Genomic DNA, 14,052 nt, shown 5'->3' with positions numbered 1-14,052 from the left:
TCATGGTTATTTTTTCTGCAGTGATGATGGAAGAAACAGCTGTTATGATGCTGCAAATTAATCATGAGACCATCTTCTACATGTATGCAAGGACACAGACACAGTCTTAACATCTAGTGCATTATATTTGATACATACAGTTTTTATGAGTTTTTGAGACTTCTACATCATCAGTCTGTGTTTTTTTAGGCTGAAGAACTTGAAAAAAAAAATTGCACAACATGTTTTTAAGCTCTAGAGTTCAAAAAGTGCAAAAACTCATCTTTGCAAATATACTGCATGTTTTAATGCAAAGTGCATTGGTTGCTGTGCATTTGTAATATTTGCTGTTCTGTTTAGAGGGAAAGAATCTGTGTGCCTCTAAATGCACTCTGTACAATGAAAACTGAATCAAATCTATTTCATTTGTCAAACTTTCCTAGAAGCACACTGCAGATGTATGTTTTGTTTTATTATTAAATTTGCACTATAATATCAAATCCAATACTACCATTATTAATTTGGTTGTTTTCTGTTGGCCTTTCTGTAATCTATATTTTCAATTTCAGAGCACCGGTAATTACAATATTCAGTATTCAGACTACAGTCTGCAGTAATGACCTCGTATGTCTCCTGGTATCATCATTATTATTCATGGCTGCACTCCAGGCCCACAGGTCAACATGAACTGTGCCTGTCAAGACAGCCATCAGAAAAAAACATTCTGGGCACATGCACGTAGTGGATACGCATTAATGAATCGTGCACTTTAATTGTGCAATCACGTTCTGCCAATCTGCTAAGTTGTAAATTTTCCCAAAGGCTGTCCTTTTTCTTAACTCACATTCCTTTAGCATCTTGATAGCTGTCAAAGTCAGTCTCAGAGAAATAAGTCCTGTATGTAGAGTGTTAATCTACTGTATTTTCTTTAGATTAATTTTATAAATAGAATTATCTATTTATTTGATTCATTCTGGTGTGAAAGCTGACAGCTGCCCTTACTCAAAAGTCTCATGTGAGACGCATAACAAAATAACATTTTGCTTTTGTTGTTGATTCGGCTCTCATAGTGGTTCTCTGCTGCTAAAGAGTCTAGCGTGTCCAACACAGTGTAAACAGTCTTACGTAATTCAAAGGTAAATTAATTTATGTTTCAAAGAGATACTGGCTCGTTTATGCTGAGAGAACACTAGAGCTGTCTGAAAGACACTAAGAAGTGTAGCAACCTAATCCCATTAGAAAAGTTCTTAATATTATATTTGTGACTTCACAGAAAAAATGCTAGCCAAAAACTGCAATTAAAGTAAATGAGGGCAATATTTCAGACTTTTATTATATGACAGTAACCTATTAGAAAAACAAAAAAGAATAAATAAATTAAATAAAAAGAACCTTGCAACTGCCTGAAAGACTGAGATCAAATATCTAATGGTATGACTGTGTGAAGTGCTACAGGTAGGAGGCTATCTAATATGCATAATCACTGTGGATGAGTTTTAAATTCCAAAATAAAGTTATCTGAAAAATTCGTCATATTTGGAAACTTCATTGAGAGTGACTCATTCACTTAGAGCCATTGCTTTCATAAGTAGAAAGACGCGGGGTACATTTGGATAGCCTAGAGAATCTGTATAATTTATTGGGCAAGTAATGAAGTCAAAATACAGCTAAGAATTTGTCTTTTCAAAATATTCAAACGATTTAATTAAAAATAAAGGAGGTACATTGTTTACAATGTAAACAGTAAACAAAAGTTATATGCATAAAACTCACCTAGTGAGACTGAAAGGTAGTAAAGTTTTACTTGAACAGGTTCCACTCGCTGAGCATGAATTTTAACTTTGTTATTGTAAAATTTGGTGCCCAGTATAGACCATATGGAACATAACATCTCGAGGCAATTTAGCATAATGCTTCATGACCCAAGAAATCTCTGTGCTAATGTATTATGTGACTAAATTAACAAAGCTGAACTTTCCTTTGGTGTCAGGCGATGGCTTCTATTTTCACCTCAGATGGAATGATTCATGAAATCATTTAGGCATCATTTTAAGGGATACACTGCTCCTTAATGATATTATAATTATCCACCAAAGATTAATTTGCATGTGTGAGGCAAATTATATGATGGATTACCTATAAATTGTCATAGAGCAGTAAAAATGGTGAATCGTGACAGAGCTCGGTTTTCTCATTGTGCGCTGAAATGACCAAAACATACTGAAGTATATATTTAAGCACCACTAGACCTTTCACAGTTGTAGCTCAATAAAACCAGCAAAGGTACAAACCACATTTAAACTAAACAAGACCACAATTAAGATTAGATTAGGTGAAATGTTGTTAATTGCCCCTCATAAATGGGTAATTGATAAATTACTTATCCATTAATTAGAGTGGACCTGCCATGCTCCCTGGACACCCCTCTCATCTGTCTCAGTTAAACTCCTGCCACTAAATGCAGATGGCAATAACAAGACGACCAGCATTTGCAGCATCTTTTTGCTCAGTGACACAAACTTAAAACCAGCCAACCCAAACTTTGCTAAATTTCTCTGATTATCTTGATTGAATTGTATTTTTAAATGAAGTCACTGCAGCTATTCCACACTACTTTTGGAGGTTTAAGGTGAATAGGGGTGGAGGCAGGGAGGCAGGAATCGTAAACCATGAAAACAAAGCCTCAGGGAGACCATAATGGCTTTTACATGTCAAAAGGTTTTTCACTGCCTTGTGGTAGGTTGAATGTGGTTATTTGGATTGTGATTTTGCACTGCACTGCTGCTACATAAAGCTCTCTTATTGTTAGAGGAGACATGGGGCTGATAGTAGAAAGTCAAATCTTGTCACAGTATTTCCTTGAGTATTAACATTTTTTTCCCCACATGGACAGACTAGTAATTCACTGAATACAGTTTTGGTGACTGGCAGGGCATCATGCAAATGGAAATCAGACTCATCAGCATCTTATTGTTTATGTGTTTATCTGGTTATTTCTGGGAGTTGGAAGAGCTCATAAATGAAGCGATTCTGAGAATTACATAATCAAAAGTGTAACTGGATGTTTTCATTACTAGCTGAAGTACTATTTTGTGGTGAAGCAAGGTGCATGTGTTAAACCCATTGTTTTTCTTGCCAAAAGTAGAACAAGCCACAGCACAATCATCCGCTTATTGACTGATAGAGGAAAATGAGGTGACACAAAGAGATTCCCCCCTTTTCAGACAGTTTTGGTGTGGCTATGTAGCTGACACCGGAGTTTGATCATCAGCTTACAGACCCAGCTCAACAAGCCAAATAAAATGGGTAAATGACTACTGGAACCAAGCCAAACAGGTTGGGGCACTCCAAAGCTTGTGCTATTATTGTTTTATTTAGTTAAGATCTTAAGTTCAATGGGCTTGCATGACCCGCTTGACAATACTGGTGCCAAAGAATATGTTTGCATCCAGCACTGTGCACACACAAATATTGAACATGGACTACATACATAAGATATCCTTCAGGACACTAAATACACAAGTGGGTATTGATTTGGATCTCAATCTTGCACTTACGGTACAGCTAAGGTTCTGTGCCATTTGTCTTCACATATCAGGGTGAATTTTTCTAAGTAATTATCCAGACGACTGAATTGCTGGAAGTTTCACTGAAAGCCGGGGATAGTGGAAAAGGTGATCTAAAAAGAGACAGCATCATACAATTAATTAGTTCTCTGACACAGAGATGTCTAATGCCAAAGTTAGATCCACACCAGGTGTGCTGAGTGCTGTGAAGTGAGTGTTGTGTAGCACTCAGAACACTTGTGAGAGTTGACTCTTGAATCCAGTGAATGAGATCATGTCATGGTTATAAATTTAAATGACCAGAACTTGTGTAACTACACCTGTTTACTGGGAAATTACAGATTTTTCTCTGCATTACGCAGTTACTTTATAGTCCATAGTAAAGTTGAATGTGGAAAAACAACTGTAATACTTTGTTACTTTGTCACTACTGTTTCAGTTCTTTTGTTTATTGAACAACACTCTGCATACTTTCACTGCAGTGGGGAACAGCTGGTTGAATAAAAATAAAAGGTCAAAATTCACACTGCCAAGGTTTAATTACTTTAAAAGCCTAAGCTACTGGACATATTTAAGTGGTGGCTCACATGAGCTGTGGCTTTCAGCTTTTTCTACCTGTTTCTGTAGCTGCTGCAAAAATAATAATGGTAATAAATAATAATAACAGTAATAATATGAAGCATACACACATAAATTTATGAATTAAATTTAAACTCAGAAATGCTCATCTTCATTATCCAGTGCAGTGGTGATTTGATTTTACTTATTTTGTAATCCTGGAGAGAGTAAAAATGTGGGATTTCTGCAAAAGCTTTGTAGGTCTCTTTCCACAAATGCTATGCTCTGATCAATTTTTAATATTGTGCTGTTTAGTAGAGACAAACAAGGAATGACAATTAAAGGAAAACTTTGAAAATTCTGCAAACAGACTTGTTTCCTTCCTTCTCCAATACTTGATGAGATTATTGGTTACCCTGTGATATCTGTTTAATGTTAACTCACTGTGCAAATGTGTCAGCTTAGTTTAGCTTAAACAGTAAAAACAGCTAATCCTGTCAGGCAAATTATACACAATAAAATGGGAGGAGGCATCATGCCCCTTTACCATGAGGATGTTTGTCCCCCCCTTTTTTATTTATTTAGCTTATTAGATAGCTACAGAGATTTTTTATTGCACGTGATTATTTAATATCAGCCTATGTTTCCAACCACACGATACTGCTAAAAAAAAGTCTTTCCTTATCCAAAGTAATCCTTTTTGACCAACTTCCCCGTTGTTATCCTCAAGAAGAAACATTTTCTTGTTTAATATTTCCATTAAATTGTTTAAGCACAAATCACTGATGTGTTAAGAAATGTGGGATGTTTCAAATGTGGCTTTCACAGCCTGGTAGGAGAAAAAACAAATAATGACTCCTCTATGGATTCAATTATGTTGCAAGAACATTTGAAGGATGATATTAAACGTGTATCAAAAAGTGCTGATGTAAACCTGCTGGTTCTATTAGGCAAATTAAAAGAAGAATTAAAAACGGATGATGCCATGTTTTGCAACTCTTTGCCTTGGCAAGGAAGAAAATACAACATTTCTACTAAAAACTTGAAGCACATGAATGAAACCAAAGTCACTCACAGTAAATACAAATTACATGCTGACAGGTAGTCCTGCTCAATAAAACAAAACAACATTAGTAACTGTATCCATGCCCGTTGTTCAGATTTATCAAAGTTTCCCCTGAAGCTCACCAAAATACTTAGTTAGCACAAGCAGTTTGTGTCTGGTGTCTTATGTTTGCGTCTTTCTGTTACAGGTCAAAGCCACTGTCTAAGCTCTTAATTGTTATGAAAGACAACACTTCATGTCCATTGACCCAGTCAGCACTATACAGAAGTCATCTTAGTATGTTACTTTATTTGTGTATTTATATACTTTTGTTCCTAACAGATGAGTCTACAATTTATTTGCATAGGTTATTAATCTGCTCATCCTTTAAAGTTAATGGAAGTTGTGTTGTTTGTTGCCTCTGCCGAGGAAGTGTCTCTGCTTTCCTGAACAAGCCACAGATTTATTTACAGTATGAGAGAAAGGACTCGGAAAGCCCACGGGAATAAAGTTTTAGACAGGGACAGTTGAAAGATGTTGGATAGAGGTCAGAACTGTTTTACCCACTGTGCATGCCACTGTAAGGTAAACTCCCCAGGATACCTGTTAGTCACTGAGGCCCTGATATGTTCTGCTGGATGCCTGGGGTGTGTGTACCACACAGGTGATACTTTTGCCTGTCAGGTGGCTTGTGGTGAGAACTAATCCTGTTGAAAATAGAAATGTTTTCTGCCTTGGGATGGGGGGAAGGAGTGCAAAAGCGACATGACCAGCCCCATGGAATCAGTCATCTATGTGCACATTGGGAAACAGTCTAATCTTGTCACTGACACATGGGAAAAAGTGAAAGTCTCTAGGTATCAGTAGCAAAGACAGAATGGAGTTGATTTGTAAAATCATACTAGCACATGATGAAAACTGAGAAAAGCATTTGTTTTTTTTCTTCCCAAACCTATGTTGTTATGCTGATTTGTAATTCACTGTATACATTTATGTATTATATCGTCATACACTCTTAACTTTAAAAAATTCCCATTCTGTCAATCCTGCTGAAAAGAGTTACACAAGAACTCTGACGTCTGTCATGCCCTACTTCTTAATTTCATTTAGTTTCCCACTCTCCATTTTAAATGTTAAATGCTGTGCAGATGGTGTTTATCAATGACTCATCATCTCTCTCCCCAATAGCCTGGTTTATGTCTGGGGTTAAATTCCTGCTGCAGTAATTCATGTGTTCTGACTTTTAGCTGTTATTATCCCAACAATTTTGACGTGACGATTGGGATTTTCAGGTTAGTTTGTGATTTCTGTTATTTCCCCCTGATGTAAGAATATGTTAGTTAATTGTTAATGTTGCTTTGGACTCTCAACTATATTTGACAGACAACATATAAGTTGCTACTTTTGTGTGATGTTGGTACTGGTTTGTGTGATTTCTGTAAATGTAAACAAGTGGTAGGAATGTATATTTCCCTGACAAAACTGACCATTTTCAGTGTGGGAAAACAATGGATTAATTCTCTTATCAAGCTTGCTTCACTCTTAAAATACCCAGCAGCAATTTTCATGTGGAAATGACTTCCCACTATCAGTGGGAAACCAAGCATGAGATGTTTCTTCAGCAAATAATGCCATTAAGGTTTTACCACTCAAAGGATTCTTTAGGGAGAATATCATATCTCACACGATGTTGCACAGTTTTGTTTCTTCTCATCATGGATAGCTTCATGCTTATATATTTGTTTGATGTCATCAGAATTGCCCCAATCAATTAAAATTGTTTTATTAATGACAATATCAGCTCATAAACTAAGTCATAAATATAATTGTCCATAGATCTGCCAATCCATCCATGCATTTTCTTCTGCTTATCCATTCGCGGGGACAGCAGTCTAAGCAGAAAAGCCCAGACCCTTCTGTCCTCAGCCACCTCTTCCAGCTTATCTGAGGGAAAACTGAGATGTTCTTAGGCCAGCCAAGAGATGTAATCCCTCCAGGGTGTCCTGGGTCTACCCCAGGGCCTCCTCCCAGGAGCACATTGGTGGAACATCTGGGGTGGCTGTAGCTCAGGAGGTAGCTGAGGTCACCTACTGATTGGAAGGTTGGTGGTTCGACCCCTGGCTCCTCCAGTCTGCATGTCAAGTATCCTTGGGCAAGATACTAACCCCTAATCGCTGTCCGATGCATCCATTGGAGTGTAAATGTAGTTAGAAAAGCACTCAGTATAGAGAAAGTGCTTGTGAGAATGGGTGTGGTGGCATGTTGTATAGAGCCCTTTGAGTACTCTGGGAGAGTAGAAAAGCACTGTATAAGAACCAGTTTATTTATCATAAACCAATTGGCTCCTTTCGATGTGGAGGAGTAGCAGCTATAATCTGAGCATCTCTCGGATGTCTGAACTCCTCACCCTATCTCTAAGGGAGAGCCCAGCCAGCCTTTGACAAAACTGTGATTCTCACAGAAGTCTTATAACAGAACAACTGTCTGTTCCTCTCAATCATGCCCCTCCTGGTCTCACTGTTGTTGCCCATTGAAGTCTCCCAGTAGGACAACGGAGTCACCAGATGGAGCACCCTCTAACATCCCACCAGCAACTCCAAGAGGGCTGGGTACTCTGAACTGTTGTTTGGTACATAAAAACAAATGACAGTCAGAACCTGTTTCTGGGCCCGAATACGCTGAAAAACAACTCTCTTGTCCACTAGTGAAAACTCCACTATACAGGCAGCAAGCCAATGGGATACAAGGATAGAGTCCAGTCCCTCCAGAGCTTGGCTTGGCATGCTGTGTGTTGAGGTGAGCCTGACTATATCTAACCAGAATCTTTCAACTTTACGCACTACCACCAGAGAGGTTACATTCATGTCCCAGTTGCCAGGCTCGATAGCTGGGGATCAGGACACGAAAGGACTCTGCTCCCTTTGCCACCCAACGCACCCAACCAGTACAACGCCTGATAATTATTACTGCAGTGTGCTTTATAATTCTATATCCATATCAGTCAATAGCTCATTAATCAAAGGCTGCTGTATATTTTTGTTGTTGTTGACACAGCCATCATGGGGTGTATCTGGGATGATCAGGAAGAGGAGTACAGAAGTCTGGTGAGGAACTTTGTCGCATGGAGTCACACAAACCACCTGCAACTCAACACCTCAAAGACTAAGGAACTGGTTGTGGACTTCGGGAGGTCCAGAGCAGGTCCACTGCCGGTTCAGATAGAGGGGGAGGAGGTGGAGGTGGTCAACAAGTACAAGTACCTCGGGCTGTGGGTGGACAATAAACTGGACTGGTCATGCAACACAGAGCACCTGTATAAAAAAGCCCAAAGCCGACTGTACTTCCTCAGGAGGCTGAGGTCTTTTAACATCTGCAGGAAGCTCCTGAGGATGTTTTACCAGTCGGTGGTTGCTGGAGTACTTTTCTATGCTGTGGTGTGCTGGGGGAGCAGCACAGCGAAGAAGGACTCATCCAGGCTGGAGAAACTGATCAGGAGGGCTAGCTCTGTGGTCGGCATGAAGCTGGACACTCTGGTGACAGTGGCAGAGAAAAGGACATTAAAGAAACTGATGGACATTATGGACAATGCCAGGCATCCTCTGCACACGGCCATAAACAATCAGAAGAGTCTGTTCAGTGACAGGTTGCTTCTCCCAAAGACAAGAACTAACAGACTTAAAAACTCCTTTGTCCCACACGCCATCAAACTGTTTAACTCCTCTCTGGAGGGGAGAGGGAGGGGAAACAGGAGGACAAAGGAGGGGGGAACAACTAAGCTGTAGTGCCTCTTCACCTCACTGTGCAATACCTTTTGTGCAATACTTTGTAAATAGTCAACGGTGCAATAGACTCAATACTTGAAATGTGCAATTCACTTGTATTTTTATTTTTATTCCTATTTATTCTATTTATCCCCTTCGTATATTTTATTTATATGGTCTCTGTATTTATATATATGTGTGTGTGTATAACTCTGTAACTTCTGTCGGTGCTGTGCTTTTTTGGAAGTCGAATTTCCCAGAGGAACCCACCCGAGGGATTAATAAAGTTCTATCTTATCTTATCTTATCTTATCTTTGTTGTTGTTTTTATCATTCCCATACAATTACATGAAGTGTGTGAATACTGCAGTGTACAGAACACATGAAATAATCAAGTAACTTTGCAGTCTTCTGCAAAGTTCTGAACTATATTATTATGCAACATTTTCACTGTAACACAGGTGCTAGTAAATAATCTGAAACCAAATTTTATGCATTGAAATTAATTGTTTTGCGAGTAATGAGGCAGATGAAATGTAGAACATCTTGCAGAGGAAGAACAAGGTGTCTCTGTTACTGCCAACAACTCTGCAGACAAATTACACCAGCACAGATGCTTTGGACCAGAACACTTTGCTTTGGATCCAAGGTCTGACTTTTCCCAGCCAGAAAATCAAAGGGAAGTTACATCCCTTCTGATTTTAATGCATTAGATCGTTTGTGGAATGTGGAAGATCAAATGTTTGCCAAGTCATTTGCAGATGCAAACATATCTTAGTGGGTTTTTTGTATATTTTCAGATTTTTGTACGTAATGCTTTCATGTTTTTTGGACCAAATATGTCACAGGTTGATCTTACGAGTTTCAGCGGTAAAATGTTCTTATTCAAAATCAAATCAGTTACTGATACCGTGGATGTTAATAATTTCACCACCAATAATTTAATCTCCTATTATTTATTTCATATAATGAAGGAACAAATTAACTTTGGTATCCATTACCTCTGAAATACTCAAAATCTCTGGTATTTCCAAAGTCTGATCGTCTCTCACCCACAGAGAGGGAAATGGAGCATGTGGTTATTACTGGCAGGATGTTCTGATGTGAAATCCAAAAGCAAAACTGAAATACTGTTGTACTCTTTAGGAAAGAGCATTTTCAGTGTGAAGTCACTGGTAGACATCACTGATAATCACTGTTTAGTTTTTCATTTCTTAATCTGCCATTTATTATTTATAGTTAATTGAGCCTTAGGTACATTTAAACAAACCACTCATTTTAAGGATGATATAAGGATATCTTTTTAATTTTGTAATCTCTATTTCTTATACTAACAATGGATTATGTGACTGATTATATGTGTATTTGAAAAATCGCTCTCTGTAATGTGGAAGGAACAGAGGATTATGACCCAACTCGAGAGTTCAACTTATTTCTGCGGTGCGTTTCAGTTTTATTATTTAATTATGTTGGTTTTGTTGGTCCACAACTTTAAAGTTCTGGTTAACTCCCACAGCTCCCAGCAATAACAAGATGTTACTTTAAGCGAACAGCCTTTATTGGCACACTATATGCTATATCTGCCTAGCCGGAAACAACAGACAGATGCAGTTAGCTGTTAAATATAGTGGTGCGAGGAGCGGCTGATGAGACAGATATTTCCCTCAGGAGCTGGTGGTGGTGAAAACAGAGTTAAACAAAAGCAGAAATATTGGACTTTGTGTTTTGAAATTCATCAAGTGGCCAGAAACACAACTCCAGATAAATAATAATGGTCTTTCATGTCTGTAGGATGTGTTTGGTTTCAAAGGAATAATGTCAGCATTGAATTCACAGCTTGTTTCCACGGCCAACTAATGACATTAAGTTTGGTTTATGTTTTAAAGAACATCACATTTAACACATAATTTATATGCTTTGCAGTAAGGATTCTTGTGTTGGTTGCTTCATGCAGGTGGCTGATCAACTGAAGAGGGAATGCTGTGAGGGTATGTGGATTAAGGGGAGACGTTGCTCATCTCACACCTTCAGCCTCCCACCTCCTGCACAGTAAGCAGATCCAGCGGCTCTTTGGAATCAGCAGGCCAGCAATTACTGCCCGTGAGTATTATTGCACTCCCAGAATTATTAAAAACTCACGCTGATCGTCACACAGAATAAAGAATCTGACTTTGCGGTGAGATCATCTCTTAACTTCAGCATTATAAAAAGCACTGCATCTGCGGACCTTCTCTGATACCTTTTAAACCAGCCAACAATTTACAGAGTAAATCAAATTAGGAATAAAAAAACTTGACATTTAAAATGTGCGAGGATAATATAAATAGGTAGTTGGCAAAGACGTCTCACCGCATAGCAATCAGAAGAGACGCTTTGAGCATTGAAATAGCTGATCTCCTTATCTCATTGGCTTAATTAGTGTTAATACATCACAGCTCCTTGATTCACTTTACAGATCTCTCAAAAAAATGCGTGTTTTTTTAAACACTAGTGATTTTTTTTAATTCAAACTTGTTTTTTGAAAGGTTTGTCTTGCAGTCCCTGTTATTGTTGGGTACGGCTCTTATTGTCGTGGATTGTCTTAAATAACACTTACCTTTTTTTTCCAGTAAACACACAATTTTTTTAGTTGCCGAAATTTTGCTGGTTTAATTGTTGGTAGCTAAGAACTAAAATTTCATGTCAGTGAATATTTAGTTTATAGTTACTGCTACATTACTGCTATACTTGCTCACATACTTTCATTTAAAAGGTTCACAGATTTCTTAATAGAATAAACCAGACAACACTGCCCACTCTTCTGTTGCAAAATAATTGTGTAGATACTGTAGACAGATCATTTCTGGGACGCAGGATACACTTTACCATACTCTGCATGTAAGTGTTTACTGTATGTTGTAGCAAAGCCCCCACATTTAAGTTGTGCTTTCTATTTCACAGAAACAATATAAGTTAAGTAGTGTACTAAAACATAGTTTGCCTTGTTTTTGCTGGGACTCCTGCAAAGTCACTTTCACTGCATGTTGCCTCCCTTAAACACCAGAAACTAAATACTATGTTATAGCTGGTCAGTAACAATAAACTTATAAAGCACTCAGTAAGAAAGTTATCCTGATGGAACCCTATGTTCTACTCATTAGTGTACTTCTCTATAAAACTAAATTGTTCTCGCATTTACATTTAGGTGTCTACAATGTAATTAATGACTGGATGCTAATTTTCTGTTAATAAAACATTCATTTTATGAAATGTATCTGAGTCAAAAGAGGAAAGGAAAGAGGAAATGTTTGTTGTTGATACCAGACATATAAGACATTAAACATTAAACCAAGTCCAGCTTAGTTTGTTTTGGCTTAGGGAAAAAATGTTTTTGCCTGATACTGTCTGGTATACAGTTCATTCACTCTGACTTCACTTCCTAGAGGTGAAGTCAAGAGAGGCTACCTCTTTCCCCCATAAAGTCATAATTTGACAACAACTCAAACTCTTTAAGGCATCCAAAGGGGAACGACTTAAAACTGCTGACTTTTAAAATATGCGTATTACTCCTGCAGAACAGCTGTGCCATTACAATTACTGACAATCAATATGGTTTAGTTTAATTTACTTTCAGCTGTGCCTTGAAGAGAAAGGACGATAAGAAAAGTATCTAAAATATATAAAAAACATGCAACAGATATTCACAGATTCAAGACACTCTCTGTGAGCCGCATCATAACTGTATACACTTGTGTACCTCTTGTGTAACTCTACTCACTAATCTCCAGTGATCCATTTCCATAGGCCATCACTTTTTTCCTCACTGCCTTACTTTCATCTATCTGTTGTTTCATTTCATGACTTTTCATGACTTTAACACACATTAAGCTACCTTTATCTTGCTTGTTTCAATTGACTCTTTTTACTGCACATTGCCAGCATATTGACCACATTTTTTTTTCATGACAGGCTCATGCGATCTTGACCTTGTTACAGCAAGAAATAGAAGAAAGGGATAAGGAGTAAAAACTACGATCTATTAGGTTTGTGTACCTCAGTAATATGTCTAGTGGACTGTAACTATCTCCCTGCGGATGACTAGACATCTACGCTTTTCAAGGGAGGAGCATTGAAGGAAGTGCCATCGCTTCAGCTCCTCTGTGCCAATTGCTCCAAAATGGCCAATTTCCTGTCTAGGATGTGTGTTTTCACATTTTTATCATCCCCAGCCGTAGTTATCTAGTTGCACTTAGGGCCATCAGTCATCGATGCTGCGTTTAGAGGAAGCCGATGTGCAGTAAAACTGACGGACGGCCTTCCGCATGACTGAAGATGTATGAGACATGCAGGCAAGCTAGTGGGGATTTTATTTATTTATTTATAATATTTTCAGTGCCGCCAAGAGCTGCCAAGAGGGAAAATAGCATTACTTAGAATGCCGATGACTGAAGAATTTTGGAATTCTTTAGAGTGACTTTCTGATGTTTTATTTTGTGGATGTTATGAGGCGTTCTTATATCAAAGCAGAAACAGTGTTGATTTAAACAACAAACCTATTTTTAAAAGGGAATTATTTTCAGATCTATTGCAGTACAGCCTAGTTTTAGAAGAATGGCATGTGTACATCTTTTGTGAAAATGTTCTGAAAGTAGTTGAGAATCAAATCAAAGTGGAATTTGTGCAAATTTTGGCAACAATCAGTCCATCCATCAGTCTCTTTACTTTTCTGTGTTCAGTTGCTTTACACTTATAAACGTCTTCCAGCTGAACCAAGCCATTATTCAGGTTGTCTTTGTTTGTATGCAATCCTTTAGAATGCAGTACGATAAAATAAAGAAACTACATGACCACTTTTTGAATCCTCCTAAAGAGGTTAAAGCTGTGCATTTACCAGTGTTATTCTTGCACGTCAGCATAAAAGCTATCAGAAGCTGTTATACCTCAACAATGAACATTTTACTGTATTTTCTGCTGCAGAGGATAATAACCATGTACAGCATCAGAAAATGATTTATCATTTGCATAAGAAAAGCAAAGGGACGCCTCTCAGCAAGCTCTAATGAGAAATGCTTCCTGTTCAGTTGCTTGCTTACTTACTTGGTTACTTAATTGTTAACGTTCTTCACTGCATGAAAGTTCACCCATCAGCAAGACAAGTGAGATA

At 38.0% G+C, this 14,052-nt stretch overlaps 1 protein-coding gene across 1 annotated transcript in view; it reads left to right on the top strand.

Annotated features, from left to right (window-relative positions):
* The window catches only part of lingo1a (leucine rich repeat and Ig domain containing 1a), a 126,999-nt gene that overhangs the window by 54,082 nt on the left and 58,865 nt on the right, over positions 1-14,052 (top strand). Inside the window, exon 2 of the mRNA XM_085462446.1 lies at positions 10,864-11,009. The gene's annotated coding sequence lies outside the window, so the exon portion shown is untranslated. The remainder of the gene's footprint in view (positions 1-10,863; positions 11,010-14,052) is intronic.

Source organism: Copadichromis virginalis, linkage group LG7 (assembly GCF_057382275.1).
Source record: "Copadichromis virginalis isolate Kocher_CV1m ecotype Utaka linkage group LG7, C_Virginalis_male_GT1.1, whole genome shotgun sequence".
In the NCBI taxonomy this organism is placed as follows: Eukaryota; Metazoa; Chordata; class Actinopteri; order Cichliformes; family Cichlidae; genus Copadichromis; species Copadichromis virginalis.
This window is presented reverse-complemented; position numbering and strand designations above follow the sequence as displayed.